Here is a 26,779-nt window from a genome sequence, read left to right as displayed (position 1 = left end):
ACCAGAACTGCACACTACTCCAGCTGTGTCCTAACCAGCATTTTATACAGTTCCAGCATAACCTCCCTGCTCTTGTATTCTATGCTTTGGCTAATAAAGGCAAGTATCCCACATGCCTTCTTAACCACCTTATCTACCTGCCCTTCTACCTTCAGGGATCTATGGATATGCTCACCAAGGTCCCTCTGATATTTAGTGCTTTTCTGGGTCCTACCATTCATAGCGTATTCCCTTGCCTTGTTAGCCATCGCCAAGTGCATTACCTCACATTTTTCCGGGTTGAATTCCATTTGCCACTGCTCTGCCCACCTGACCAGTCCATTGATATCCTCCTGCAGTTTACGGCTATCCTCCTCACTATTTACCACTCTACCAATTTTCGTCTTATCTGCAAACTTCTTGATCATACCCCCTACATTTAAATCTAAATAATTTATATACACCACAAAAAGCAAGGGCCCCAGCACCAAGCTCTGCGGAACCCCACTAGAAATAGACTTGCAGTCATAGAAACATCCCTGTATCATCACCCTCTGCTTCCTGCCTCTCAGCCAATTTTGGATCCAACATGCCACTTTGCCTTAGATCCCATGGGCTCTTACTTTTATGCCCAGTCTGCCATGGGGATCTTTTCAAAAGCCTTGCTAAAGTCAAATGCATTACTCTCATCAACACTCCTGGTTACCTCCTCAAAAAATTTGGACTAATTTTTCAAACACGACCTTCCCTTAACAAACCCATGCTGACTGTTCCCGATTAATCCTTGTCTCTCCAAGGCCAGATATATTCTGCCCCTTAGAATTCTTTCTCGTAACTTCCCTGCCACTGAGGTTAGACTGACTGGCCTGTAATTTCCTGGTCTATCCCTTCCTCCCTTTCTTAATAATCGGACAATGTTAGCAGTCCTCCAGTCCTCTGGCACCGCACCTGTGGCCAGAGAGGATTTGAAAATTATTGCCAGTGCCCCTGAAATCTCTTCCCTTGGCTCCCTCAACAGCCTGGGATACATCTCATCCGGGCCTGTGGATTTATCCATTTTTAAGGCCGCTAGACCTGCAAGTGCCCCCTCTCTCTCTATGCTAATTTCCTCTAATATTACACAGTCCTCCACCCTGATATCTGGATCTGCGTCGTCCTTTTCCATTGTGAAGACTGACGTAAAGGATTCATTGAGGACTGTACCCATGTCTTCCGGGTCCCCACACGGATTACCTCTATTATCCCGAATTGGCCCTACTCTTTCCCTAGTTATTCTCTTCCTCTATGTATATTTAAATGACCCCATTGGGTTTTCCTTTATTGCACCCACCAATGCTTTCTCATGCACTCTCTTAGCTTTCCTAATTTCCTTTTTAAGTTCCCCTCTACACTTTTTACACTCCTGTAAGGACTCAGCTATATTGAGCCCTCGGAATCTGCCATAAGCTTCTCTTGTTTTCTTCATACTAACCTTTATGCCCCTTGACATCCAGGGTTCTCCAGGATTGGTTCTCCCCACCCGTTGTCTTATGGAAACATATTTGCCCTGTGCTCTCGTTATTTCCTCTTTGAAGGCACTCCACTGCTCTGACACAGTTTTATCTGCAAGTAGCTGCTCCCAGTCCACTTGTGCCAAATCGCATCACATCTTAGTAAAATTTCCCCAGTTTAGAACTTTTATTCCTGGTCCAACCTTATCATTTTCCATAACTATCCTAAATCTAACTGAGTTATGGTCACTATCTCCAAAATGCTCCCCTACTGATATGCCTTCCATGTGCCTGGGCTCATTTCAGAACATTAGGTCCAGAACTGCCCCGTCCCTTGCTGGGCTTTCTACGCACCGTCAAAAAAAGTTCTCCTGGATGCAACTTTATAATTTTGCTCCCTCCCTTCCTCACATGCTAACACTATCCCAGTTAATATTTGGGTAGCTAAAATCCCCTAACGTTATTATTCTTACACTTCTCTGAAATTTAACTACGTATTTGATCCTCTATCTCTCCCTGAGTTTGGGGGCCTATAGTACACAGGTCATATCTGACTAATCAGACTGAAGTTTCTGAGGAAGTAACAAGTAGCATTGATGAGGGTGGTGTAGTTGATGTGATACACATTGATTATAACAAGGCTTTCAACAAGGTTCAACATGGCAGACTGCTTAAAAAAATAAAAACCCATAGGATCCAGGGGAATGTAGCAAGCAGGATACAAAATTGACTCAGTGACAGGAAACAAAGGATGGATGTTTTTGTGACTGGAAGGCTTTTTCCAGTGGGGTTCCACAGGGCTCAGTACTGGTCCCCCTGCTTTTTGTGTTCTATATTAATGATTTGGGCATAAATGTAGAATGATCAAGAAGTTTGCAGACAGCAGAAAATTGGTTGATAGCGAGAGGAGAGTTGCTGTGGACTGCAGGAAGACATCAATGGACTGGTCAAGTGGGCAGAAAAGTGGCAAATGGAATTCAACCCAGAGAAGTGTGAGGTGATGCATTTGTGGAGGTCAAACAAGGCAAAGGATTACACAATAAATGGGGGGAGACTGAGAAGTGTAGAGGAAGTGAGGAGTCTAAGAGTGACTGTCCACAGATCCCAGAAGGTAGCAGGACAGGTTGAGAAGGTGGTTAAGAAGGCAGATGGAATCCTTTCATTTCTTAGCCGAGGTGTAGAATATAAGAACAGGGAGGTTATGCTGGAACTATATAAAACATTAGTTAGGCCACGACTTGAGTACTGTGTGCTGTTCTGGTCACCTCGTTACAGAAAGGATGTAATTGCATTCGAGAGGGAACAGAGGAGATTTACCAGGGTGTTGCCAGGGCTGGAAAATTGCAAATATGAGGAACGATTGGAGAGGCTGGGGCTGTCCTCCTTGGAACAGAGGAGGCTGAGGGGAGATTTGATTGAGATGTACAAAATTGTGAAGGGCCTGGATAGACTGGATGGGAAGGGCCTATATACTTCAGCAGAGAGCTCATTGATGAGGGGATATAGATTTTAGGTGATTGATAGAAATATTAGAGGGGAGATGAGTAAAACCTTTTCTGATCCAGATGATTGTGTGGGTCTGGAATTCAGTGCCTGTAAGGGGAGTAGAGGCCGGAACCCTCAACTCATTGAAAAGGTGTCTGGATAAGCACCTCAACTGCTGGAACCTGCAGGGCTAAGGACCAAGTACTGGAAAGTGGGATCAGGGTTCATTCTTCAGCTGGGGCAGACACGATGGGCCGAGTGGCCTCATTCTGTGCTGTAAACATTCTACGATTCTACGTTACATTCAGATGGTTGCTAGGCTGCCATTCACACCTCATCCGGACACATCTTTTGTTTCTTTACCCATTACCACTGCCTTTGGCTTTTGTACCATGAAACCTTTTATCCTTTAATCTCTCCTGCCCTCCACCCTATCACACACCTTCCCTTTTGTTCATCGACATCTTTCCCCACCAGACCAACTCTTATTGGTCCAAATAAAATTGGCCTTCCTGGTAATAAATCCATGAGTTTTGTCATTGATGGAGATTGTGGAGATTGTGGCCGGTTAATTGGTTCAATGTTGCTGCTTCTGGTCTCATTGGTGTCAGGTGAGTGCAGCTTGTGTGTATAAAAGGTGCTGCTCGGTGGCTGAAGGGATGGTTGAGTTGTTTGGTATCATGGGGGATTTTGTAGTGAGGGCTTTGTTCCCAGTGCTGGTGTTAGTTGGAGCTGTTTGTGGCTCTGACACTTGGCAACAGTTTCTAGGCCAGAGGTTTCCATGGAGCAGAGTCAAAGCCGCCCGTGTGCCTCAGACAGTCTCTCCTCCTGGGCCTCCCTTTGGTTCCCATTTCCGTGTGTCTGAGGGTGGAAGTGTGTCTCCACTGCAGACTGTGATGGTGCAGTGTGGAGAGGACAAGCTGCTGCTCAGGGTCCAGCTGGATTTATTTGGAACCAGGCACCTGATCAAAGCTGCTGACCTGACCCTGGGGACAGCAGGTTGTCGGCCAACCAGGATCTACTCTCAGAACCACACTGTCCTCTTTGACTATGGACTCCATGAGTGTGGCAGCAGGTTGCAGGTAATGGGAATCCTCAGCTCTTGCTCTAAGCTTGGGCTGTAGATTGTTCCCCATTCTTCATTCCAACACTGGGAAAGATGTCAATGATATTGAGGAGATAGCTGTCTCCTGCTTTATAAAACTACAAATTAGCTTTCTACTTAGTATTGTACTTTGCTTTAACTGGTTCCTGAGTCTCTCCAACCTATGACAACAGCCCCATTGGTCTTGAACCTTCTCTTTGGATCCTCCAAGCTTTTGCTTTTGTTGTTTTGAGGATTTTCAGCTCTATTCCCCTCATTCAGTCCAAACCAACTGGAGATTTCAGTCCAGTTTAATTGAACAAGGTTTAGAATGAGATGCAATGAAAATTTGCTTTTTCATATAAATTCAGACAGTGTGAATTTCCAAGAGATGGTGGGATGTTACACCCAGCTTTCAGAAACTAAGCTGAAGTGTTAACATTTTCATAAGGTTACTTATAAATTAGTAATAAACTTTTATATTATGAAAAGTGAAGTTGCAACAAGATATGGGAACAATGGAATTTGCCTGTAAAGGGGATGTGGCTGAATCAGTGGTCAAGGCATCCTAAGATCTTTCACAAATGCAAAAAGCTTCTGCATCAAGTTCCTGTCTAAAGTAACCAAGGATGTGTTAACTCGTATTTAATTCTCCAGTCCAGGTGGTGTTGCTTTGCCTGGGTCTGTTCCATTCTGGTTTTTAACTGTTGCCTTAAAGCAGGTGTCACTGGGAGCCAGATTAATCAGAAGATTTTGCGAGTTATTATACTAATTTGTAGACCTAATGTATGTGCTTAATCTTTTCTTTAAATGTTTACATTTTTATCTAAACCTCCTAAATTTGCAGCAGTCTTGTTGTTCCTGAATTCTGGGCACTGATCTCAAAATAAAATACTAATCGCAAAACTGAGCGCATGATCAAGTTTCCCTTGTGGATTTGATCCACCTGACTAGCATCATCTGCCACATCATAACATTCCCTTCATTCCCCAAAATAAATCCATCTGTCTCAAATGTACTTGGTTCCTGAGCATTCACAGCTCTCTGGGATAGAATCCCAAAGATTCACCACCTGCTGAATGAAGTAATTCCCTGTCACATTAATCTTAAGTGACCCCCTGACCTGAGATGCCTACCCATAATATTCAACTCTCCTCTGGCTGGGGTGAAGCGCCTCTTCACACTGACCCTGTCAATCCCCCTCAGAATTGTTTTCAGGGGATGGGATGACTTCATTGTTAACCCCTGTGGAGAACATTCTCATTTCAGATCAGTTCTTCATTCCTTAACCTGATTCTTTCAGATGACTGGAGATTTCCTCATCTACACCACCCATCTGAACCATACCCCAGAGTATCATGGATCTGTCATTGTGAGAACGAATTGAGCTGTCGTTCCCATTGAGTGTCGTTATTTTAGGTGAGAATCTTTAATCTCTTTGTCAATAAGATCTACAGCTGCTGGTGGTCTCTGAAGTTGTCCTGAAATGACTCCCCTGCCTTTCCAGGAAGGGCAATGTGACCAGTGACCCCATCAAGCCCACCTGGATCCCATTCAGCTCCACCAAGTCTGGAGAAGGGCATCTGTCATTCTCTCTGCGCCTAATGAATGGTATGTGATGGGTGAAGGGGGAATGATTTCCTGTAGTCACTCACTGGGAGTTACAGCCACTGTCTCTAACCCTTGTCCTCTTAGTACTTCAGGTGACTGGCTTACAGAGCGCGCTTTAACTGTCTACTACCTGGGTGAGCTCATTCACATTGAGGCCTCTGTTTCAATGACCAACCACATGCCCCTGAAGCTCTACATTGACCACTGTGTAGCTACATTGAGCCCAGACAAGGACTCCACCCCAAGATACAGCATCATTGACCACAATGGGTAAGGAGCTCTCTGCTTTCTCCAGCTGGTCCCATCTCAATGGCTTCACTTGATTCACTTCCTGTCCCTTTTTAATCTTTCTTCAGTTGCCTCCTGGACAGCAAAGCTGAGGACTCCTTTTCAACCTTTGTGTTGCCAAGAGACGAGCGGGAGCTGGACAAGCTCCAGTTTGACCTGGATGCGTTCCATTTCCTTGGAGATGACTGTTCCTTGGTAAGAGGAAGCTGATCGTTGGGGTCTCCATGTTGGGAGGGAGTCACTGAATCATGACTTGTGTTGAATGTATCCCTCAGATTTTCATCACCTGTCACCTGAAAGTTGCTCCAGTGGATCAGAGGGATTCCAGGAACAAAGCTGTACTTTCCAGAAGGTGCAGAATGTGTCAGTTCCCCCTCTCTCCATCAGGGATGTGTTGTGTGGGGATGTGATGCACAACCTGGTTGATGAGCTGCTTTCTTGTTTAGCTGGACCCCATTGAAGGAATCGAGCATTGACATTTGTGCCTGTTGCCATGTGGGTAACTGAGCTGCCACAAGGGAGTTGTGGTTTGGTTCCAGAGGAAGGAGAGATCTTGTACCTGAAGCTGGTAGGACATTGATCCTCTAGATGTTGGATGTTCCCTCTTTCCCCTCTCTAACTGGAGTGTTTGATGTTGCAGAGAGTGAAGCTGGATTGAAGTGGGAGGGTGAGACCTCACTTGGACCCCTGCTCATTCTGGGTACTGATGTGACCAAGCTTGCAACAGAGTCTCTGAATGAGGCTGAGCGAAGGATGCAGGAGAGGTCTCCAGGTGGTGAGTTGGCCGACTGCTGGTTTCCATTTTCCCCTCAGTGTTTCCTTCACTAAGGGAGGCAGATTTCCTTCCATAAAGGACATTAGTGAACCAGATGGGTTTTAAACAACATTCGGTAATGATTTCACAGTAATTAGACTTTTAATTCCAGATTGTTTTATTGAATTCAGATTTCACCATCTGCTGTAGTGGGATTTGAACAAATCCCCAGAACATTACCCTGGGTCTCTGGAATACTAGCCCAGTGACAATACCACTGCTCCCACACTGCAAACAGGGTGCTAATTTGATAATCATTTGTCAAAAGAATGTTTCACTTCTGATCAAATTGTTTAATTGACTGGTCAACCAGATTACACAGGCCTGTCTATTGTGGGGAATAGTGAATCTGCAGCTCAAACTGAAGGTGATCTGAGAGACAGCATGGCTTTAAGTTGATGGGACTAAACTCTCAATTTTCATTGGAGCTCACTAAGGAGGGTGTTGTCCACGTGGACTTTCAAAGGGGATTCCATCTTTCACAGACATGGAGGGAAAATGAAGTGATTGGGGACACGGAGAACATTGTCTGTCAGGAATTAACGTGCTGGTTCCCAGGGATCTGATCTGGTGCCTGAACTTCCTTTGACTTGGATATCCAACTGTCTACTTGGCCAAGTTTGCAGGTGACATTAGTCACGCAGACAGGAGCAAAAGGGGTTGAGAGATTTGAGTGAGTGACCAAACGATGGTAAATTCTCTGAAGGAGAGTGAGGTCATCCACCTTGAACAAAAACAAGAAAAATCATGCTGTTATCTGAATGTTGAAGGAACAAATTTGAGTCTGATACTCATTAAAAAAAAAGAGTAATTGGGGTTAATGGGATGTTGGCCTCTCTCTGATGTGATGCTTCAGTTATCAGAAGTCTGGGAACACACACATCTGGATTTCTGAGGTTTGGACATCAAACAGCAAAGAAGCCATTTTGTTCTGGTGAGTCTGGATGCTGATTGGCCAGAATAAAGACTGGGGTGAGGAGCAGTTTAACTCCTTGGTAGAAGGTTGAGGCTGATCTGAGGTGTTTAAACTGTTGGGAGGATTTGGAGGGTGGGTTTGGGGAATAATTTCTCCTGTCGGGAATTGAGAACAAGGAACCTGAACTGAAATTGAAGCAGGGCCATTGAGAGTGGAATTGAAGGAGGGTGGGGGAGAGAGTACCATGAAGTTACAGCACAGAAGGAGGCCATTTGGCCCACCTTGTCCATGCCAGCCTGAGGACACCCAGGTGCCCTTTCTAATCCCACCTTCCTGCACCTGGCCCATAGCCCTGCAGCTTACAGCACTTAAGATGCAGATCCAAGTCCTTCTTAAGAGTTTAGAGTTTCTGCCTCTACCACCAATTGGGCAGTGAATTCCCACTACACTCTGCGTAAAAAAAAAGTTCTTCCTCATGTCCCCCCTACACCTTCTGTCACTTATCTTGATTCTATGTCCCCTGATTCTAGAATTCTCCACCAAGGGAAACAATTTTATCCTGTCCACTCTAGCTATTCCTCTCAATTTTATACACCTCAATCAAGTCACCTCTCAGCCTTCTTTGTTCTAAGGAAAATAACCCCAACCTATCCAATCTCTCCTTGTAGCTACACTTTTCTAACCCTGGCAACATTCTTGTAAACCTCCTGTGCACTCTCTCTCCAGAGCTATTACGTCCTTCCTGTAATATGGTGACCAGAACTGCGCACAATACTCCGGTTATGGCCTCACCAGTGTTTTATAGAATTCCAACATTATATCCTTACTTTTATATTCTATACCTCTGCCAATGAAGGAGAGCATTCCAAATGCCTGCTTTACAACCTTGTCTACTTGAACTGCTTCCTTCAGGGACCTGCGTACTTGTACGCCAAGATCTCTCACTTCATCTACCCCTCTTAGTATATTCCCATTTATTGTGTAACTGTATGACCTCCCTAAATGTATGACCTCACACTTCTCTGTTAAAATCCATCTGCCACTTTACCACCCATTCCACCAACCCATCTATACCGTTTTGGAGATTATGGCTATCCACTGCACTATCCACTACTTAGCCAGTCTTTGTGTCATCTGCAAATATCCCAATCGTGCCCCCCACGTTCACGTCCAAATCATTAATATATAACACAAACAGCAAGGGTCCCAACACCGAGCCCTGTGGAGTACCACTTGAGACATCTTTCCATTCGCAAGGGCATTCATCAACCATTACCCTTTGTTTCCTGTTACAAAGCCAACCTTTTATTCAGTTTGCCACATAACCCTGAATCCCATGGGCTTTTACTTTCCTGACCAATCTGCCATGTGGGACCTTGTCAAATGCCTTGCTAAAATCCATGTACACAACATCCACCGCACTACCTTCATCAACCCTTGTCACTTCCTCAAAGAATTCAATCAAATTTGAGGCAAGACCTTCCTTTAACAAATCCATGCTGACCATCCCTGACTAGTCCATGCCTTTCCACATGACATTTAATCCTATCTCTCAGGATTGATTCTACTAATTTGCTCACCACTGATGTAAGAGTAACCGGCCTATAATTGTTTGGCATTTCCTTTGATCCCTTTTTAAACAATGGAACTATGTTTGCATTTCCCCAGTCCGCTGTATCGAGTGAAGATTGGAAAATCATCCTCAGAGCATCTGTTATCTCCTCCCTGACTTCCTTCAGCAACCTTGGAAACAATCCATCTGGCCCTAGTGACTTATCAACTTTTGAGGATTTCAACCCTTCGAGTACTTCCTCTCTCTTTATGACTAACCCATCCAATAATTCGCAGCGTTCCTCCTGGACTACTATATCTACATTCTCCCTTTCCTTTGTAAACACAGAGACAAAATATTCATTAAAAATCCTTCCCACAGCCTCTGCATCTACACAAGTTTCCATTTTCATCTGAGGTCCCACTTTTTCCTTAACTAACCTTTTTAGCATTAATGTATTTGTAAAACATCTTTGGGTTATCTTTAACTTGCTAATCTTTTCTCATGCCCTCTCTTTGACTTCCTTATTTCCTTTTTTACTTCGTCCATGCACTTCCTATATTCATCTAGGCTATCTGCAGTGCTTAGTTCTTTGTGCCTATCATATGCTTCTTTTATGTTTGATCTTCCCCTGTATTCCTCTAGACAAGCGGGGGGGTGGGGGTCAAGATTTGGCAATACCACTCTTATTTTTGTAGGGGGACATGTCTACTTTGTCCAATTAGGATCTTGCTTTTTAGTGCTTCCCACTGGTTTTCCAGAGTACCTGAGGAGAGGAAAGTATTAACATTAGCTAATGTCAGACCAGAAAGAGAAAATGGGTGGTCAACAGATTAGTGGGAATAAGGTTAAGGGAGCATGAGGTTTGGTGTCAGGGACAAGATGAGGTTGGAGTGGGCCTGAGGGGAGATGGGGAAAGATGAGTTTAGGGGAGGGAGGAGCCAGAGAGGAAGTTTGTCCTGATGGGCGAGGGGAAGTGGCAGAGGCAGCTGATCTGAAATTTGTCACCAAGTCCATGAGCTGTTTGCTCTTGTTGGTGATGGGAAAGATGGTTTGAAATAGAGAAGATGGAGGGTTCCTAACATTGCAGCATGATCCTGGAATAGTGATGAATTTCGGCACAGGACAGCAGGACACTGCTTCATGTGGTCCGGCCAGCTCTGGTGGTGATCACTAACCCAGTTGTTCTCCCTGGGCGTTCAAGTCTGAATTTCAGCAGAGATGTGGGTTGGAGCAGGGAGAATGGTCTCTCTCTCGTGAGAGACCCATGGTTTCATTGGGCACTGGGGGATCCAAGGTGACGGTGCATTTTTATTTATTCATAGGATGTTGGTATTGCTGCCAAAGCCAGCAGTAATGACCCTTGAGAAAGTGGTGGTGAGCTGCTGCGCTCCATGTGGTTTCAAGGTACAAGTGCTATTGAGGAGACAATTCCAAGATTTTTAACCCAGTGACAATGAAGGAATGGTGGTTATAGTTCCACATCAAGATGGTGTGTGGGGTTTGGAGGAGAACTTGCAGGTGGTAGTGTTCCCATGTAGCTGCTGCCCTTCTAGATTGTAGATATTGTGGGTTTGGAAGTTGCTGTCAAAGGAGCCTTGAGTTAGCACAGTGCATGTTGTAGATGGTACACAGTTACCATCCTTGAGGATGTCCTGTTCCACTGGCAGGGCAGGCCCACCACAGGTGGCAGCCCAGTGGTGTACAGGAGGGAGGGAGTTTCTCTGGGAGTTCTCAACATTGACTCTGGACTCCAGGAAGTCTCATGGCATCAAGTCAAACATGGACAAGGAAACCTCCTGCTGATTGCCACCTACTGCCCCCACTTCAGCTGATGAATCAATACTGCTCCTCCATGATAAGCATCACATGGAAGGAGCACTGAAGGTGAGAAGGGCACAGATGTACTCTGGGTGGGGGGCTTAAATGTTCATCACCAAGAGAGGCTCAGTAGCATCACAGCTGCTGAGTCCTCAAGGACATAACTGAGAGACTGGGTCTGCAGCAGGTGGTGAGGGAGAAACCTATCTGACCTTGTCTTCACCAATCTACATGTTGCAGATGCCTCTGTCCATGACAGTGTTGGTACGAGAATCTATTGCATGGTATTGTGGAGGCAAAGTCCCTTCACATTGAGGATACCTTCCATCGTCTTGTGTGGCATAACCACCGTACTAAAGTGTATGGATTTAGAACAATCTAGCAACTCTAAACTGGGCATCTATGAGGCACTGTGGGCCATCAGCAGCAGCACAATCGTATTCAGCCACAATCAGTAATCTTGTGGCCCAGCATATCCTCCACTCTACCATTACCATCAAGCTGGGGTACCAACCCTGGTTCAATAAATAGTGCAGGAGGGCATGCCAGGAGCAGTGCGAGACAAACCTAAAAATGAGGTGTCAACCTGGTGAAGTGACATCACAGGATGACTTGAATGCCAAACAATGGAAGCAGCAGCAACAGACAGAGCTACAAACAACAGATCAGACCAAAGTTCTGCAGCCTTGCCACATCCAGTTGTGGATGGTTGTAGACAATTAAACAATTCACTGGAGAAGGGGACTCCTCAAATATCCCCCATGCACAATGATGGGGGAGCCCAGCACATCAGTGCAAAAAGACAAGGCTGAAGCATTAGCATCAATCTTCAGCCAGAAATGCCAAGTGGGTGATCCATCTCAGTTTCCTCCTGAGGTCTCCAGCACCACAGATGCCAGTCTTCAGCCAATTTGATTCACTCCAGATGATGTCAAGAAATGGCTGAAGGCCCTGGATCTGCATCTGCACTGGCCCTTACAATATCCCAGCAATAGTACTGAAGGCTTGTGCTCCAGAACTTGCTGTTCCCCTGTTCAAGCTGTTCCAGTGTGGCTACAACACTGGCATCACCCAGCAAAGTGGAAAATTCCCAGATGTGACCTGCCCCCACAAAAAGCAGGACAAATCCAACCCAGCCAATTCCTGCCCCATCAGTCGACTCTCGATCATCAGTAAAGTGACGGAAGGGGTCATTGACAGTGCTATCAAGCAGTGCTTCGGCAGCAATAACCTCACTACCATGCAGTTTGGGTTCCGCTAAGGTCACCCAGCTCCAGGCCTCAATACAACATTCCTCCAAACGTGGACAAAAGAGCTGAACTCAAAAGGGACAGTGAGGGTGACTGCCCTTGACATCAAGGCACTGTTTGACCGACTGTGAGAGCAAGGAGCCCTGCAAAACTGAAGTCTATGGGAATCAGGGGAAAAAATCTACTGGTTGGCGACGTACCGAGCACAAAGGAAGATGCTTGTGGTTGTTGGAGGCTAATCATTTCAGTCCAGGGCATGACTGCAGGAGTCCCTCAGGGTGGTGTCCAAACCCCAACCATCTTCAGCTGCTTCCTCAATGACCTTTCCTCCATCAGAAGATCCCAAGTGAGGAACTTCACTGTTGACTGAACAATGTTCACCATTTGCGCTCCTGAGATACAGAAGCCATCTGTGTCCATATGCAGCAAGATCTGGGCAATATCTAGGCTTGCACTGCTAAGTAGCAAGTGACATTCGTGCCAGGCAATGACAATCTCCAATATAAGAGAATCTAACTATCTCCCTATGGCATTCAATGGCATTACCATCGCTGAATCCCCCACTATCAACATGCTGGGGTTAGCATTGACCAGGAACTGAACTGGACTAGCCATATAAATACTGTAGCTACAAGAGTAATTCAAAGACACACAACTCTGTGGCAAGTAACTCACCTCCTGACTCCCCAAAGCTTGTTCACCATCTACAAGGCACAGGTCAGGAGTGTCAGAATACTCTCCACTTGCCGAGATGAATTAAGCTAAAGTAAATGTTGGTTGCTTAAAGAATGAGACAGGAGAAGTAATACTGGCAAACAAGGTAATTGCAGACACTTTGAACAAGTACTAACCTGCTCACTGACTCTCTGACAAGATGCACTGCAGGAACTCACCAAGGCTTCTTCAACAGCACCTTCCAAACCCACAACCACTACCATTTAGAAGGACAAGGGCAGCAGATACATGGGAACAACACCAAATGGAAGTTCCCCTCCAAGCCACTCACTATCCTGACTTAGAAATATATCGCCGTTCCTTCACTGTCGCTGGGTCAAAATCCTGGAACTCCCTCCCTAACAGCACTATGGATGTACCTACACCACATGGACTGCAGCGGTTCAAGAAGGCAGCTCACCACCACCTTCTCAAGGGGTAATAGGGATGGGCCATAAATGCTGACTGAGCCCGAATCCCATGAATGAACAAAATAATTTTGTATCTGTTTTCATGGTAGAAGACACGAACATCCCAATAATAGTGGAAGGTCAAGGGGCTACAGGGATCGTAAAACAACCACTATCACAAGAGAAAGAGTAATGGAAATACTAATGGGACTTAAAGCTGACAAGTCCCCTGGACCTGATGGCCTGTATTCTAGGGGCCTATGAGGAGTGGCTGCAGAGAGAGTTTATGCATGGGCTGTCATCTTACAAAATTCTCCAGGTTCTGGAGATGTGCCAGTGGATTGGAAAACGGCAAACGTAGCACTCCTGTTCTAGAAAGAGAGACAGAAATCAGGAACCCTTCAGCCAGTTAGTCTAACTTCTGTCATTGGGGAAAATGCTGCAGCCCCCATTATTAAGGAAGTTGCAGCAGAAAATTGAGAAAATCAGAACACAAACAGGCAGAGTCAAGATTTGTGAAAAGGAAATTGTGTTTGACAAGTTTATGTGAGTTGTGTGAGGAAGTAACAAGCAGGGTGGATAAAGGGGAACCAGTAGATGTAGTGTATTTGGATTTCCAAAAGACATTGATAAGATGCCATATAAAAGGTTGTTATACAAGGCAAGAGTTCCTGATGTTGGCAGTAATATATTTGCATGGATAGAGGTTTGGGTATCTAAAGGAAACAGAGTCAGAAGAATTAGCTCATTTTCAAGTTGGCAAACAGTCACTAGAGGAGTGTCACAGGGACCCGTGCTTGATTCTCAACTACTTACAATCCATATGAATGACTTGGATGAAGGGACCGAGTGCAGCTCACCACCACCTTCTCAAGGGCAATTCGGGATGGACAATAAACGCTGCCAGTGACATCCTTGAATAGAAATAAAAGAAATTGCAGCATTTGCTTCCAATGTAACGGTTGGTGGGAAAGCAATTTGAGGACACAGTCTGCAAAGGGGCATCGATAGGGTTAAGTGAATGGACTAAAATTTGACAGATTGAGTAAAATGTGGGAAAATGTGACGTCATCCAGGCAGGAAGAAGAGAATAGCAGAATATTATTGAAATGCAGAAAGACTGCAGAATGCTGCAGTACAGACGGTACTGGGTGTCCCTCATGCATGAAACTCCAAAAGTTAGCATGCAAGTCCAGCCAGGAATAAGGAAGGCAAGTTGAATGCTGGGCTTCATTACAAGGGGGACAGAGTGTAAAAGTAGGGTCGTCTTGTTACAGTTGTACAGGGCATTGGTGAGACCACTCCGACAGCATCGCAGACAGATTTAGGCACCTTACTCAATGACAAATACATTTACATTGGAGCCAATTCAGAGAAGGTTCACTAGGTTGACCCCTGGGGTGAAGGGGATTGTTTATAAGAAAAGTTTGGGCAGATTGAGGGTATAAACATTGAAGTTTTGAAGAATGTGAACTGATCTCATTGAAACATATAAGATACTGAGGAAGATTGACAGGGTAAATATTGAGCGGTTGTCCCCCCTGGCTGGGGAATCTTGAAACATGGGGGCACTGACTCAGGATAAGGGGCCCATCATTTAGAACTGAAATATGGAGAAATTTCTTCACTGAGAGTTGTGAATCTGTGGAATTCTCTAGCCCAGAGGGGGAGGGGATGCTCCATCATTGAATATAGTCAATGCTGAGAAAGAACAGATTTTGGATCTCAGGGAATCGGGGGATATGTGGAGTGAGAGCAGCAGAGAGCTCCCAGAATGAGAGCTGCTGAAATATAGGATTGAACCAGGGAGCTTCAGATCTTCAATCTAACACTGTCCCAACTGAGCTATTTCAGCCACCATTTTGCTGTGTTTTTGTGCCATTCTTTTAGAGAAAATATACCCCCGCCTGCTGGAATTCTCCCTCCTGCTCATTCCTCATTTCATGGCACTGCAACCTGACCAGGGAATTTCATCTCACCTCTCTTACACTCAATCACACACCTTCCCTTTTCTTCATTTTATCACCCTCCCCTCGCCTAAAGCCCATCACATTTCAAACTTTTCCCACTCCTCATCAAAACTTATCCACCTGAAACTGCAACTCTCTTTCTCTCTACACACCCGCTGTCACACCCACTGAGCATTTCCAACATTTTCTCTCTTCATTAAAAACAATTCTCTTACTCCATAACAGACACACAATGGACATTATGCAAAATAAGTTCCCTCTCACATTCCTTCTCAACTTGTTTGCTTCAAAACTTTGCATTTTTATTCTTCTGAAATTGTCTCAAATTAAACACTAAACTTCGGATATGGACCCATGCATCCATTTAGCACAGATGGACGATCAGTTCACAGACATTTCACTATTAATCTGCTGCTGCTAACTGTTGCCATGGGCCTTTAAATTAGGCAGCGGGTGATGACATCATACAGACACACTTGGCCACCATATCAGAAAGCTCCCAGAGTCTAATCTCCGATCTGGCGCTTTGAAAGGTTTACTAGATTGCTACCTGAAATGAGCAGATTGTCTTATGAGGATAGGTTGGACAGGCTGGGCTTGTTTCCACTGGAGTTTAGAGGAGTGAGGGGTGACCTCATTGAAGTCTATAAGACCCTGAATGGTCTTGACAAGATGGACTTAGAAAGGAAGTTTCCTCTTGTGGTTGAGTCCAGTACTAGGGGTCACTGTTTTAAAATGAGGGGTCTCCCTTATCAGACAGAGATGAGCAGAGTTGTGGAACTTTGGAACCCTGCCTCAGAAAGTGGTGGAAGTGGGGTGATTGAATATTTTTAAGAAAGATTCTTGTCAGGCAACAGAATCAAAGATTATCAGAGGTAGGTGGGAACGTGGAAGTCAAAACACAAACAGATCAGCCCTGATGTTATTGAACGGCAGAGCAGACTCGAGGGGCTGAATGGTCTACATCTGCTCTTATTTCGTATGTTCATAAGTCAGCAATGGAAAAGAAAGCTAGACAGCACATGAACATCAGGAATAGTGTTGTAAGTGATGAAGATGAACAATGTCTACACTACTGGCTCAGTATGGTGTACCCAATGTCCTGCCTCATTGGACGAACAATGGAAGAAGTCAGGGGAATTTTATACCACAGAGACAAAGACACTTTCATACATCCCGAGGCGTCCCACTCAAACCAGACCCAAGACTTGTCTCCAGTTCCGGTTGCTAAGAAACAACAGAAAGATTCAGCTGCTGGAGACGGTAACAGAGAAAAGAAACCAGTTACCAGATCAGTGGAACTTAGACCGAACACCAAGGTTGGCACAAAAAACGAACCCAGCTGGCGGCTGTAAAGAAGAAGAAGGTGAGAGGGAGGTGAAGGGTGAACTGAGGAGGCAAGGGTCACAGTGTCAGGAGAAGGTGGTCACTCAGTGGGATCGGAGGTCAAGATCCAGTGTATAGACCATCCACTCTCTTTCTCTCCTCAAACTCTTCCACTAAGTATTAGTTCCGGAGCAGCATTCATAGAAACCTTGAGAACAAGCCACTTGTCATCATAACCAGGATTTGCCATTTGATCATTGTCCAGACTGCCATTGACACTCACTCCTTAAGAAATGCACACTTAACCCGTTCACACTCTCTCTGCAGCTACTGCCCAATCTCTAGATTTTTCTCCAATCTTGGAAGATATTGTTGTCTCTCAGCTATGCTGTCACCCCTCCACTGATCCTTATTTGAAACCCTCTAATCTATCTCCCGCCCTGTCTCTCACAGCACCGGACCCCATTCATCAAAGTCACAGAGAACAGCTAGTGTGACAGCAACAGTTACTGACATCAGAACCTGGATGTGTGAGAACTTTCTCCAAACCGTCCTCAGTTAAATTAAAGACAGTCTGTTTGACTTGTGCCAGGACTCGTGTTTCTGGTTTTGACTCATTAGCCTCTCTGCCTGCTGGGCCTGACTGCTCGGAATTACACACCTCCTTAAAGCAGAGCTCTGTTTCCTGTTGTGTATCCACAGTTACTTTTAATAATGAAATGTGTCCATCTGTAGGAACGACTGGATCAGTTAAGTGAGGAAAACTGAAGGCTGAAGACAGCGATCACCATAACGACTGAAGAACTGAACCAGATCAGGACGAAGCTTCGTTTAAAAGCTGCCTCATTAACTTTGTCTCCAGTTTGTTTCGAAATTCTAATTTGTATATTCACCAAGACTCGGGAACTCCAACCAAGTCACAGCCCGAGCCCCCTCTGTTTGAGTTCGCTGAGTAATGAGGTTTATAGTGTGTCATTGGTGAATGAATTTGTTTTGTAATTTCAAATATCTCACTCTCATAAGATTGTTCTGGAGTAAATGTTCCAGAGAACACATTTCAAGACAAGAAGCACAAAGAAATCCTGGTGTTAGCAATGTCGTGACTTTTAGTTTAAATGATTTTCACACAGCAACAAGAACATGGAGCTGCCCAGCTCTTTCCATCTGAACTACAGGCAAAGAAGGAGGTGTCTCAGAAGGTGGGAGATTTGCAGGGGGACGTGGCTGACTTGAAAGAAAAGGTATTAATTCCACCCAAAGTGCAACAATGTCCAATGATTTCCACTGGCTTGACATTGTGTGCTTCTTAACCTCGTTGTAGTTTCATTTGAGGGATCATCATCCAAAATGGCTGCTGTAAGCAGGGAGCTTGTATTAATATTATACTCTGCCCCTATTCCTTTTATTCAGGAGTCTTGTCCATCTCTTCAGGAGTCCTCAGTCTTTGCACCTTGGAGTGTATGTGGTACAATGGAGTATGTTAGACTCAGTCCCATAAAGGGTTAACTGTAATAGTCTGTGATGTCAGAGAAGGAAGTGACTTTCTCATGTGATGTGAGACTCTGGGACAATCTAAAGTGAAAGGAAAGCAAGTATGGTCAGAAGCTTGTAAGAATGTTCTCCATAATCTGTAAATATGTGAAAATAAATGTTAGTGTGTTTATAGCTAGCAGTCTTCAGAAAGCATTGAAACTGCTCCAACCCAACAGCACAATCATGTAGTGCACAGTTTGTCTTTGACTATGTGGAACTGGAGCATGTTCTTTGTAACAAGCTGAATATTCCCTGTAACATCAGACTGGCTGGTTAATGTACACGGTGCAGCTGAACACTCCCTGTAATGTCAGACTGGCTGGTTAATGTACACTGTGCAGCTGAACATTCCCTGTAATGTTAGACTGGCTGGTAAATGTACACAGTGCAGCTGTTCATTCCCTGTAATGTCAGGCTGGCTGGTTAATGTACACAGTGCAGCTGAACATTCCCTGTAATGTCAGACTGGCTGGTTAATGTACACAGTGTTGCTGAACATTCCCTGTAATGTCAGACTGGCTGGTTACTGTACACTGTGCAGCTGAACATTCCCTGTAATGTCAGACCAGCTGGTTAATGTACACTGTGCAGCTGTACATTCCCTGTAATGTCAGACTGGCTGGTTAATGTACACAGTGCAGCTGTACGTTCCCTGTAATGTCGGACTGGCTGGTTAATGTACACTGTGCAGCTGTACATTCCCTGTAATGTCAGACTGGCTGGTTAATGTACACCGTGCAGCTGTACGTTCCCTGTAATGTCAGACTGGCTGGTTGATGTACACTGTGCAGCTGTACATTCCCTGTAATGTCAGACTGGCTGGTTAATGTACACTGTGCAGCTGTACATTCCCTGTAATGTCGGACTAGCTGGTTAACGTACACTGTGTAGCTGTACATTCCCTGTAATGTCGGACTGGCTGGTTAATGTACACTGTGTAGCTGTACATTCCCTGTAATGTCAGACTGGCTGGTTAATGTACACTGTGCAGCTGAACATGCCCTGTAATGTCAGACTGGCTGGTTAATGTACACTGTGCAGCTGAACAAATAATTTCTCTGGAGGAGGGTTTAAGTTTTTAAAGGATCTTTAATAAATTTAGACTTGATTGAATTTAGTTGGATGCTGCCTAATTACTGGATCCCAAATGACTCCTTTAAACTGATTTAGTTCAGCAGAGATATAACCATCAGGCAAAGACTCAGACACTGAATTAGCAAATAATAACAAGTTTCATTGAACAAAGCAAAATAAAACAACAATACATTTATCAATTAACTAAAGACTTATCAATAACCTTACTTAATGAACGAAGGCTTTTCATCTGATGAATGAAGAATGGAATCGATCGGATTGTTGCTGTTTTTCCCCTTGATCCACACACGGTTCATTGGTGAGACCAGCAAATGTTTGTTGTTGGAGACAGACAAGCAGTTGGTGTCACCAATGAAACCTGGTCAGACGCAGCTAAATACAACAGCTTGGCAGAGATATTGGTGTAAAGAGTTAATCATTATTAGATAAGTTTAGTAGTGGGGTCGGTGGGGGTGGAGGGAGGGGGAGGGGGAGTGTTGGGGGTGTAGTAGTCGGGTCGGTGGGGGGAGGGGGTGTGTGGTGGGTTGTAGTAGTCGGGGCAGTGGGGGGAGGGGGTGTGTGGTGGGTTGTAGTAGTCGGGTCGGTGGGGGGAGGGGGTGTGTGGTGGGTTGTAGTAGTCGGGTCGGTGGGGGGAGGGGGTGTGTGGTGGGTTGTAGTAGTCAGGTCGGTGGGGGGGAGGGGGAGTGTGGGGGGTGTAGTAGTCGGGTCGGTGGGTGGAGGGTGGGGGGTGTAGTAGACGGGTCGGTGGGGGGAGGGGGAGGGTGGGGAGTGTAGTAGTCGGGTCGGTGGGGGGAGGGGGAGGGTGGGGGGTGTAGTGGTCGGGTTGGTGGGGGGAGGGGGAGGGTGGGGGGGTGTAGTAGTTGGTTGTTGGGGGTTTGACCCACTTCCCGGGAGTTGGGTGGGGAGTAGTCGGGTGTTGTGGGGTGTTGGACACAATCATTATCCTGTTGGGGAATAAGCAGAACCAGGAGGTTTTAACGCTTGAGGTACTGTCGTGCCCGTCTAAGAACATAACACAGTCACAGTGAATCTTCAAACCCATTCAGGGAGGCAGTGGTACTGACACAGAGCAGCAATGAGCAGGAAGAACTGAGGACAACTTTGAGGAGATATCTGCCTCTCCCCCGAGGTGACATAAGCAGGATGCCTCAGCTGAGGATTCCAAGACCCAGATCTCCGAGGCCTCGGCTGGTAAAGATCAAGGATTGATGAACATTGGTCTGACATGCAGACAGTGGAGACAGTCTCTTCACTCATGGTGCTGATGAGGGGACAATTGGAGGAGCCCAGAACCCACATGGAGAACACACTGAGGGAGGCAGGACATGAAGTGATGAAGCCCCTGGGCACTGACAGTCCACGAGATCAATGTAGCTGCTAGTCAGACATTAGGAGGAGGTGAGAAGAGCTCTGGTCACTCCTGAAGTGGGAACAGTTACTGCTTCCATCCATGACATTCTGACAAAGTAGCCTTGACTGCTCAGAAACTGCAGTTTCATCATCATTGCCATAACATGTGGGAAATCTGTGCTCCAGAATCACCCCCTGTGAGCTCACATTGAACCATTTACCTCCCCATCCACTCACCGCCCCATTCATTAGAATCTGGGAGGTTGACAGTCACAAAATGTTCCAAGTTACAGAGGGTTCAGGGGAGGGAAATCAAGGTGGAAATCCAGGTGGTCACTTCTGGTGTGGAGAGTTACTGAGGGAACCTGTCCCACTTCAGCTGCCAGAGAAGCAGCCAGAAGTGGCTGGTTTTCACAACCAAAGTCCAGCTGGTTATTTTGCTGAATGGATGCTGTGTTAATCAGACCCGCCTGTTTGAAACTTCACTTTTCACTCACCATTCTGATGCCCAGAGTTTGAACTTGCCGGGAGAGACTAAAACTGACACCTGCAGCTTGAACACTCCAGAACTGGTTTGAAGCAATTCTCCTGGAGCAGTGTATGTGGGATCCACACAACTACTTCCACTGAAGGTGTGGCGTGTGCTGTCTGACACACAGTGACATGTTTCAGGATCACTCCGGGACTGAGTGAGAGGGGGCCCAGGTTCTCCTCCCATCCCTCTTGCAGACACAGCAAGATGTCAATGACCAATCATTCTCTTCCTCCTGGTGACTCCTATAAGGTGTCCAATAAGGTGGAGGAACACTGCACTTACTCTTTCTAGGTGAACTCCTCCGAGAATTTCCAGAATAAATGCTGAGAGTGTTGATGAAATCTTGACAAATTCTCTGAGTCTCCCGACGTGTTTCAAAATTCCTCTTCAAATCTCCAGCAGGAATTGAACAGTAAAAGGTGATTTCCCTTTAAATAACACTCCAAATTCTCAGCAATGGTTTGTTTACTCATGATCAGTGTTGGGAGAGGGAGTTTCACCCTCTCCTTTCCCCTCAGTGCCTCTAAGACGTTATGTGCCGACCACTGCCTGATGGACTTGTGGTCAAAGGTGTTTCTCTGCATAAATTCTTCCACGAGGGACAGGTGGTATGGCACGGTCCAATACTTGGAGCGTTGCACGGCAGCGTGGCCAGACCCATCCTCCACAACACCGGGGACAGGTAGAACCTCAGCACGTAGTGACACTTGGTGTTTTCGTACTGAGGGACTACGCACCGCTTGATGCAGCCACACACAAAGGTGGCCATTAGTATGAGGGCGATGTTGAGCACGTTTTTCCCCCCTTTATCTAGAGGCTTGTACATCGCGTCCCTGCGGACACGATCCATTTTCGACCTCCAGATAAAGCGGAAGATGGCTCGGGTGATCGCCACCACACAGCAGTGTGGAATTGCCCAGACCTGCGCCATGTACAGCAACAGCGAGAGTGCCTCACACCTGATGACCAGGTTCTTGCCCGCAATGGAGAGGGAGCATCGCTCCCACATGCCCAGTTTTCTTTTCACCATAGACACTCACTCCTTCCAGTTTCTAACACATGCCCCGGTCCCTCCGATTGTTGGCGGATGTCGTTGTGGATGGGGAGAGGCCCGAACAATCCCCATCCACCATTATTCTCCTCCGTCTGGCTGAACAAATTCTCCTTTAACTCCTCTCACTTCCTCCAAATAAAAGGTTTGGCTATGGGTACCCACATGGGCCCCAGCTATGCCTGTCTCTTAATGGGGTATGAGGAACATTCCTTGTTCCAGTCCTACTCCGGCCCCCTTCCACAACTCTTTCTCTGGTATATCGATGATTACTTCCGTGCTGCTTCATGCTCTTGTCTGGACCTGGAAAAATGTATTAATTTTGCTTCCAATTCCCACCCCTCCATCATTTTCACATGGTCCATCTCAGACACTTCCCTTCCTTGACCTCTCTGTCTCAAGTTCTGGTGATAAACTGCCCACCAATATCCATTAGAAGCCTACCGACCTAAGACAGAGGTGAGGGGAAATTCTTTTCTCTCAGAGGGTCGTGAGACTTTGGAATTCTCTTCCTCAACAAGCGATGGAAGCAGAATCATTGAATGTTTTTAATTATTGATAAGTAAGTGGGTGAAAGGTTATCGAGGGTAGGGGGTAATGTGGAAATGAGGTTACGATCAGATCAGCCGGGAGCTTATTGAGTGGTGAAGTGGGCTTGAAGGGCTGAGGGGCTGACTCCTGTTGCTAATCCATATGTTCATATGTTTTTGTGAGTAACATGAAGAGGTTTTCACCCTCAAAGGCATTTAGAAGGCAAGAGAGAGAGAGAGAGAGGCGGGGGGAAGTTTCCCGTCTCCAGAAAAACCTGAACAAAAACAAAAATACCTGGAAAAACACAGCAGGTCTGGCAGCATCTGTGGAGAGGGACACAGTTAACGTTTCGAGTCCGAATGACCCTTCAACAGAACTTCTCTGTTGAAGAGTCATTCGGACTTGAAACATTAACTGTGCCCCTCTCTGCAGATGCTGCCAGAACTGCTCAGGTTTGCAACGGTATTTTTGTTTTTGTTTTGGATTTCCAGCATCCGCAGTTTTTTGCTTTTATCCAGAAGAACCTGCTCTGGCTGCAGTCGATGGGGGTCGATGTCAAGGAGGAACTCCAAGAGGTGAAGAAACAGCAAGCCTCGCACTTTGCCTCGGAGGCCTCTCAAGATGATCTTCCATTCCAGAGTCCGCTCCGTGGAGCAGGATGAGACGTGCTCACGTTTCTTCTTCCAAAAGCTACACAGAGGGAGCTCTGTGATCAGTAGCCTGAAGGAAGAAGACGGCTCAGTAAAGTCATCACAGTCCGACATTTTGAGGATCAGCAAATCCTTTTATGTCAGATTGTATGATGTGAAGCCCACAGACAGCACGGCCTCCCAGTCCTTCCTGTCCTCCATTACAAAGGGCTTTGATGACAGTACATGGGAGAGTCTGGACAAACAGGGTGGATGTGCTCTCCAAAATGGGATTTAGGGAGGGAATCTGCAATACGCCAGAAGTATCACCCCCTCTGCACGTTGCCCTCGAGGTGGCTGTGGTGGGGACAAGACCGTTGTTCACCTCCTTGTAGATTGTGCCTTTGCAAAGAAGGTCTGGAGAGAGATGCAGTGGTTTCTGTCAAAGTTCATCCCGAGCAGTTCTGTGACACAGGGCTCTGTGCTCTATGGGTTGTTCCCAGGGACACACATTGAGACACACATCAACTACAGCTGGAGGATCATCAACTCGGTGAAAGACGCTCTTTTGTCTGCCCGAAACTTGTTGGACTTCCAGCCCAAAGAGTTGTACCTGACTGAGTGTTGCAGACTGGCACATTCCAAGGTCCAGGACTACGTGCTGAGGGACGCACTAAAGCTTGGGGCAGCTGCCGCAAAGGGGAAAGGTCACTGTGTAAGACGTTTCTGCCATAGGGCACTGAGGGGCTGGGAACTGCTTAGACCCTTCGGGGTGTACAGCTCAAAATGAATGTCTGCTTTGAATACTCATTGTATTATAATTGTATTGAAGCACCTCAGAGAGCAACATGATGTATGTTGATAAATCCAATACCTTTGTCTGATTGTCTGTAATGACCAGATGGAAATGATTGTAATATTCATTGATTGTATTGATGCACCTTGTGATCCATGTGTACAAGTTGAATCTGATTGTACTTTTGTGAGGGTGATTTTGAAATGTTTGTAATATTCTTTCAGATATTTTATGAATAAAGTATATTTTTCAAAAAAAATCTGTTCTTATCAGTTTAATATCTGATACGTCCGATATCTGAGGGCCCATATATTAAATTGATTTTTGGGGCAGGCAGATGGAACAGGATCTTGCTCCGTCCACTCCACACATCGACCTGGTATTGCAGCATCTTCAGGAATGGTGCAGTTTTGCCCTCTGCAGGGTGAAAGGGAAACTGAAAAGAAGAAAAAGTCATTCGGAGCATTGTCCTGCTTTCCATCATTGATCTGGTTGAAGTGAACTTGTGCTGAGTGGCAGGACAGGCTCATTGATGCTAGACTGCGTGATGCCCCCTGTTGGATTTTGGCACAACTGCAGGGCTGCTGCTGGTATACACTTGTGCTGCATGTCAGGGTGGAGCCCGGGACTGGACGATGCCCCCTGTTGGGTTTGGAGGCTGTTGCAGGCACTGCGTCAGGGAGGCAGCATCAAGCAAGAAACGTCCTGATGCTTAATACTGGCTGTCGGGTCTTCAGCCCGTGTTCGGCCACACGCAGCAAAATGGACAGTGAAACCAGAGGCCGAGGAAGACAGGACGGGCGCATGGGTTTCTGGGTTATCGCTTCTCGGCCTGTTGTCTTAGATCAGTTGTAGTGAAGTGATGGCTAAAACCAAAGGAGCCCCAAATCACGGGTTCCGTAACACCGTTTGGGTGATGGTGAAGGAAAGTGAAGGAGGAGCACCCATGGATCGTGCCTACTTCATCAAGTGGATCCTTTTGGAGTCGTGTGGATTTGAATTGGAGGAGATCTACTCCCTGTAGGACTTCCACAGCACTGGATATTTCGAAGTGACCTTCAGGAATGTTGCTGCCTGCGTCAAGTTCCTGAAGGTGTTCGAGGAGAAGAGACACCAGCTGGAGATGAGGATCCTGACGGTGGAGCCGCTCTTTGCTCTGCCGTTGCAACAGGACCGTGTGGTGACAGTTCATCTCTACAACCCCACGTCCCTGTCGCCGACGTGCTCAACTTCCTCGCCAGGTACGTTGACAAGGTTGGGAGCTGCACCAAGGTTAGAGGCGCCTTCAGGATTTGGACAGCAAACGCCAGGTTAAGGTCACGCTCAAGACCGACGATAAGGGAGCCATTTTCCACCCTCCTTCCAGCTTCGCTTTTGGAGGAAGCTGTGCCTACCTTGTCTCCGCTGGGCAACCCAAACTTTGTCGCTCATGTGGCAAGTCTGGTCATGTGGCGGCCAACTGCAGCACCGCCCTCTGCAAGACCTGCAAACAGGAAGGGCACCAGACAAAGGACTGCAAACAGACTAAGTGCTGCAACTTGTGTAATGAGGCAGCTCACCTCTACAGGACCTGACCCAGACGCTGCCTCACTTATGCACAGGCAGCCAAAGCTAACGAGAGGGAAGCAGAAAAAGTGCTTCGTGTCACTACTACCAAGGACACTTGCAACACTCCAACCACCATGGCCCCCAGTGAGAACAACGGGACAAAGGAGGACACAGAGAGAAACAAGGTGGAGGAAAAGATTGAGGCAGCAGACAGCCAATCAACAGCACTGCCCCCTGATCCTCCCACTGCTCAGGAGAGAGAATCAATGGAGGATGAGGAAGCAGCGGAAAATCAGCAGGGAGAGTGGCAGCTGGTGAAGAGAGCCAAAAGGAAGAAGGGGCTAAGAAGGGACCAAGCCACTTCCCAGACACGTGACAAGAGGCGTCTCACATCCAACACGGATGTCAAGGGCAACTGCTTTTCGGACCAAGATGTGCCAGGGCGGCACCTACAGAAGAAGCGGCAAAGCTCTAGGGAGTTGGAGGATGAGACACCCGAGCTCCAGAACATTGGAGACAATAAGGAGATCAGCGCACCCCAACTTTGCCCACAACCTGAAGAGGCCAGCGCACCCCAGCCCCAGGAATCTGGGAGCAGTGAGGCGCTCAGCGCAGCCCCGTTCTGGGAAGCTGGGAGCAGCAACGCCCCAGAGGGGGAGAGGATTGGAGAAGCTTCTCCAACAGAGGACATTTCAAATCCTGTTCTCTGCACAAACCCCCAGATGCCACCTGAGCAGAACATCTCCAATGGGGAGGTTCAGGACAGTTTCCTCAGCCCATCCAAAGTGAGGCAATTTGTGAACGCTATGGGTATGCAGGAGCAGACCAAAGGTCTGGGACTCTCAGGGACAACAGGTTTGGTAAGAGAATAAATGCTTTAAAATGGGTGTAAAGATTGTATCCTTAAATGTGCGTAGCATTAAATCTACTACGCGATGTGTTGTGACATTCAACTACCTTGTCAAAGCTGACCTGCTGTTTCTGCAGGAGTGTGCGATTCC

General features: G+C 46.4%; 2 pseudogenes; both read left to right on the top strand.

Moving 5' to 3' along the window:
- The first annotated feature begins 3,901 nt into the window (after positions 1 to 3,901).
- On the top strand, positions 3,902 to 6,397 carry LOC121271252 (annotated as a pseudogene).
- Positions 6,398 to 24,472: 18,075 nt separating this feature from the next.
- LOC121271442 lies at positions 24,473 to 24,643 on the top strand (annotated as a pseudogene).
- The last annotated feature ends 2,136 nt before the right edge of the window (positions 24,644 to 26,779 follow it).

This window comes from Carcharodon carcharias, chromosome 30, assembly GCF_017639515.1.
Source record: "Carcharodon carcharias isolate sCarCar2 chromosome 30, sCarCar2.pri, whole genome shotgun sequence".
In the NCBI taxonomy this organism is placed as follows: Eukaryota; Metazoa; Chordata; class Chondrichthyes; order Lamniformes; family Lamnidae; genus Carcharodon; species Carcharodon carcharias.
The sequence above is the reverse complement of the archived record's forward strand: the minus strand, read 5'-3'. Positions and strand labels throughout refer to the sequence as shown.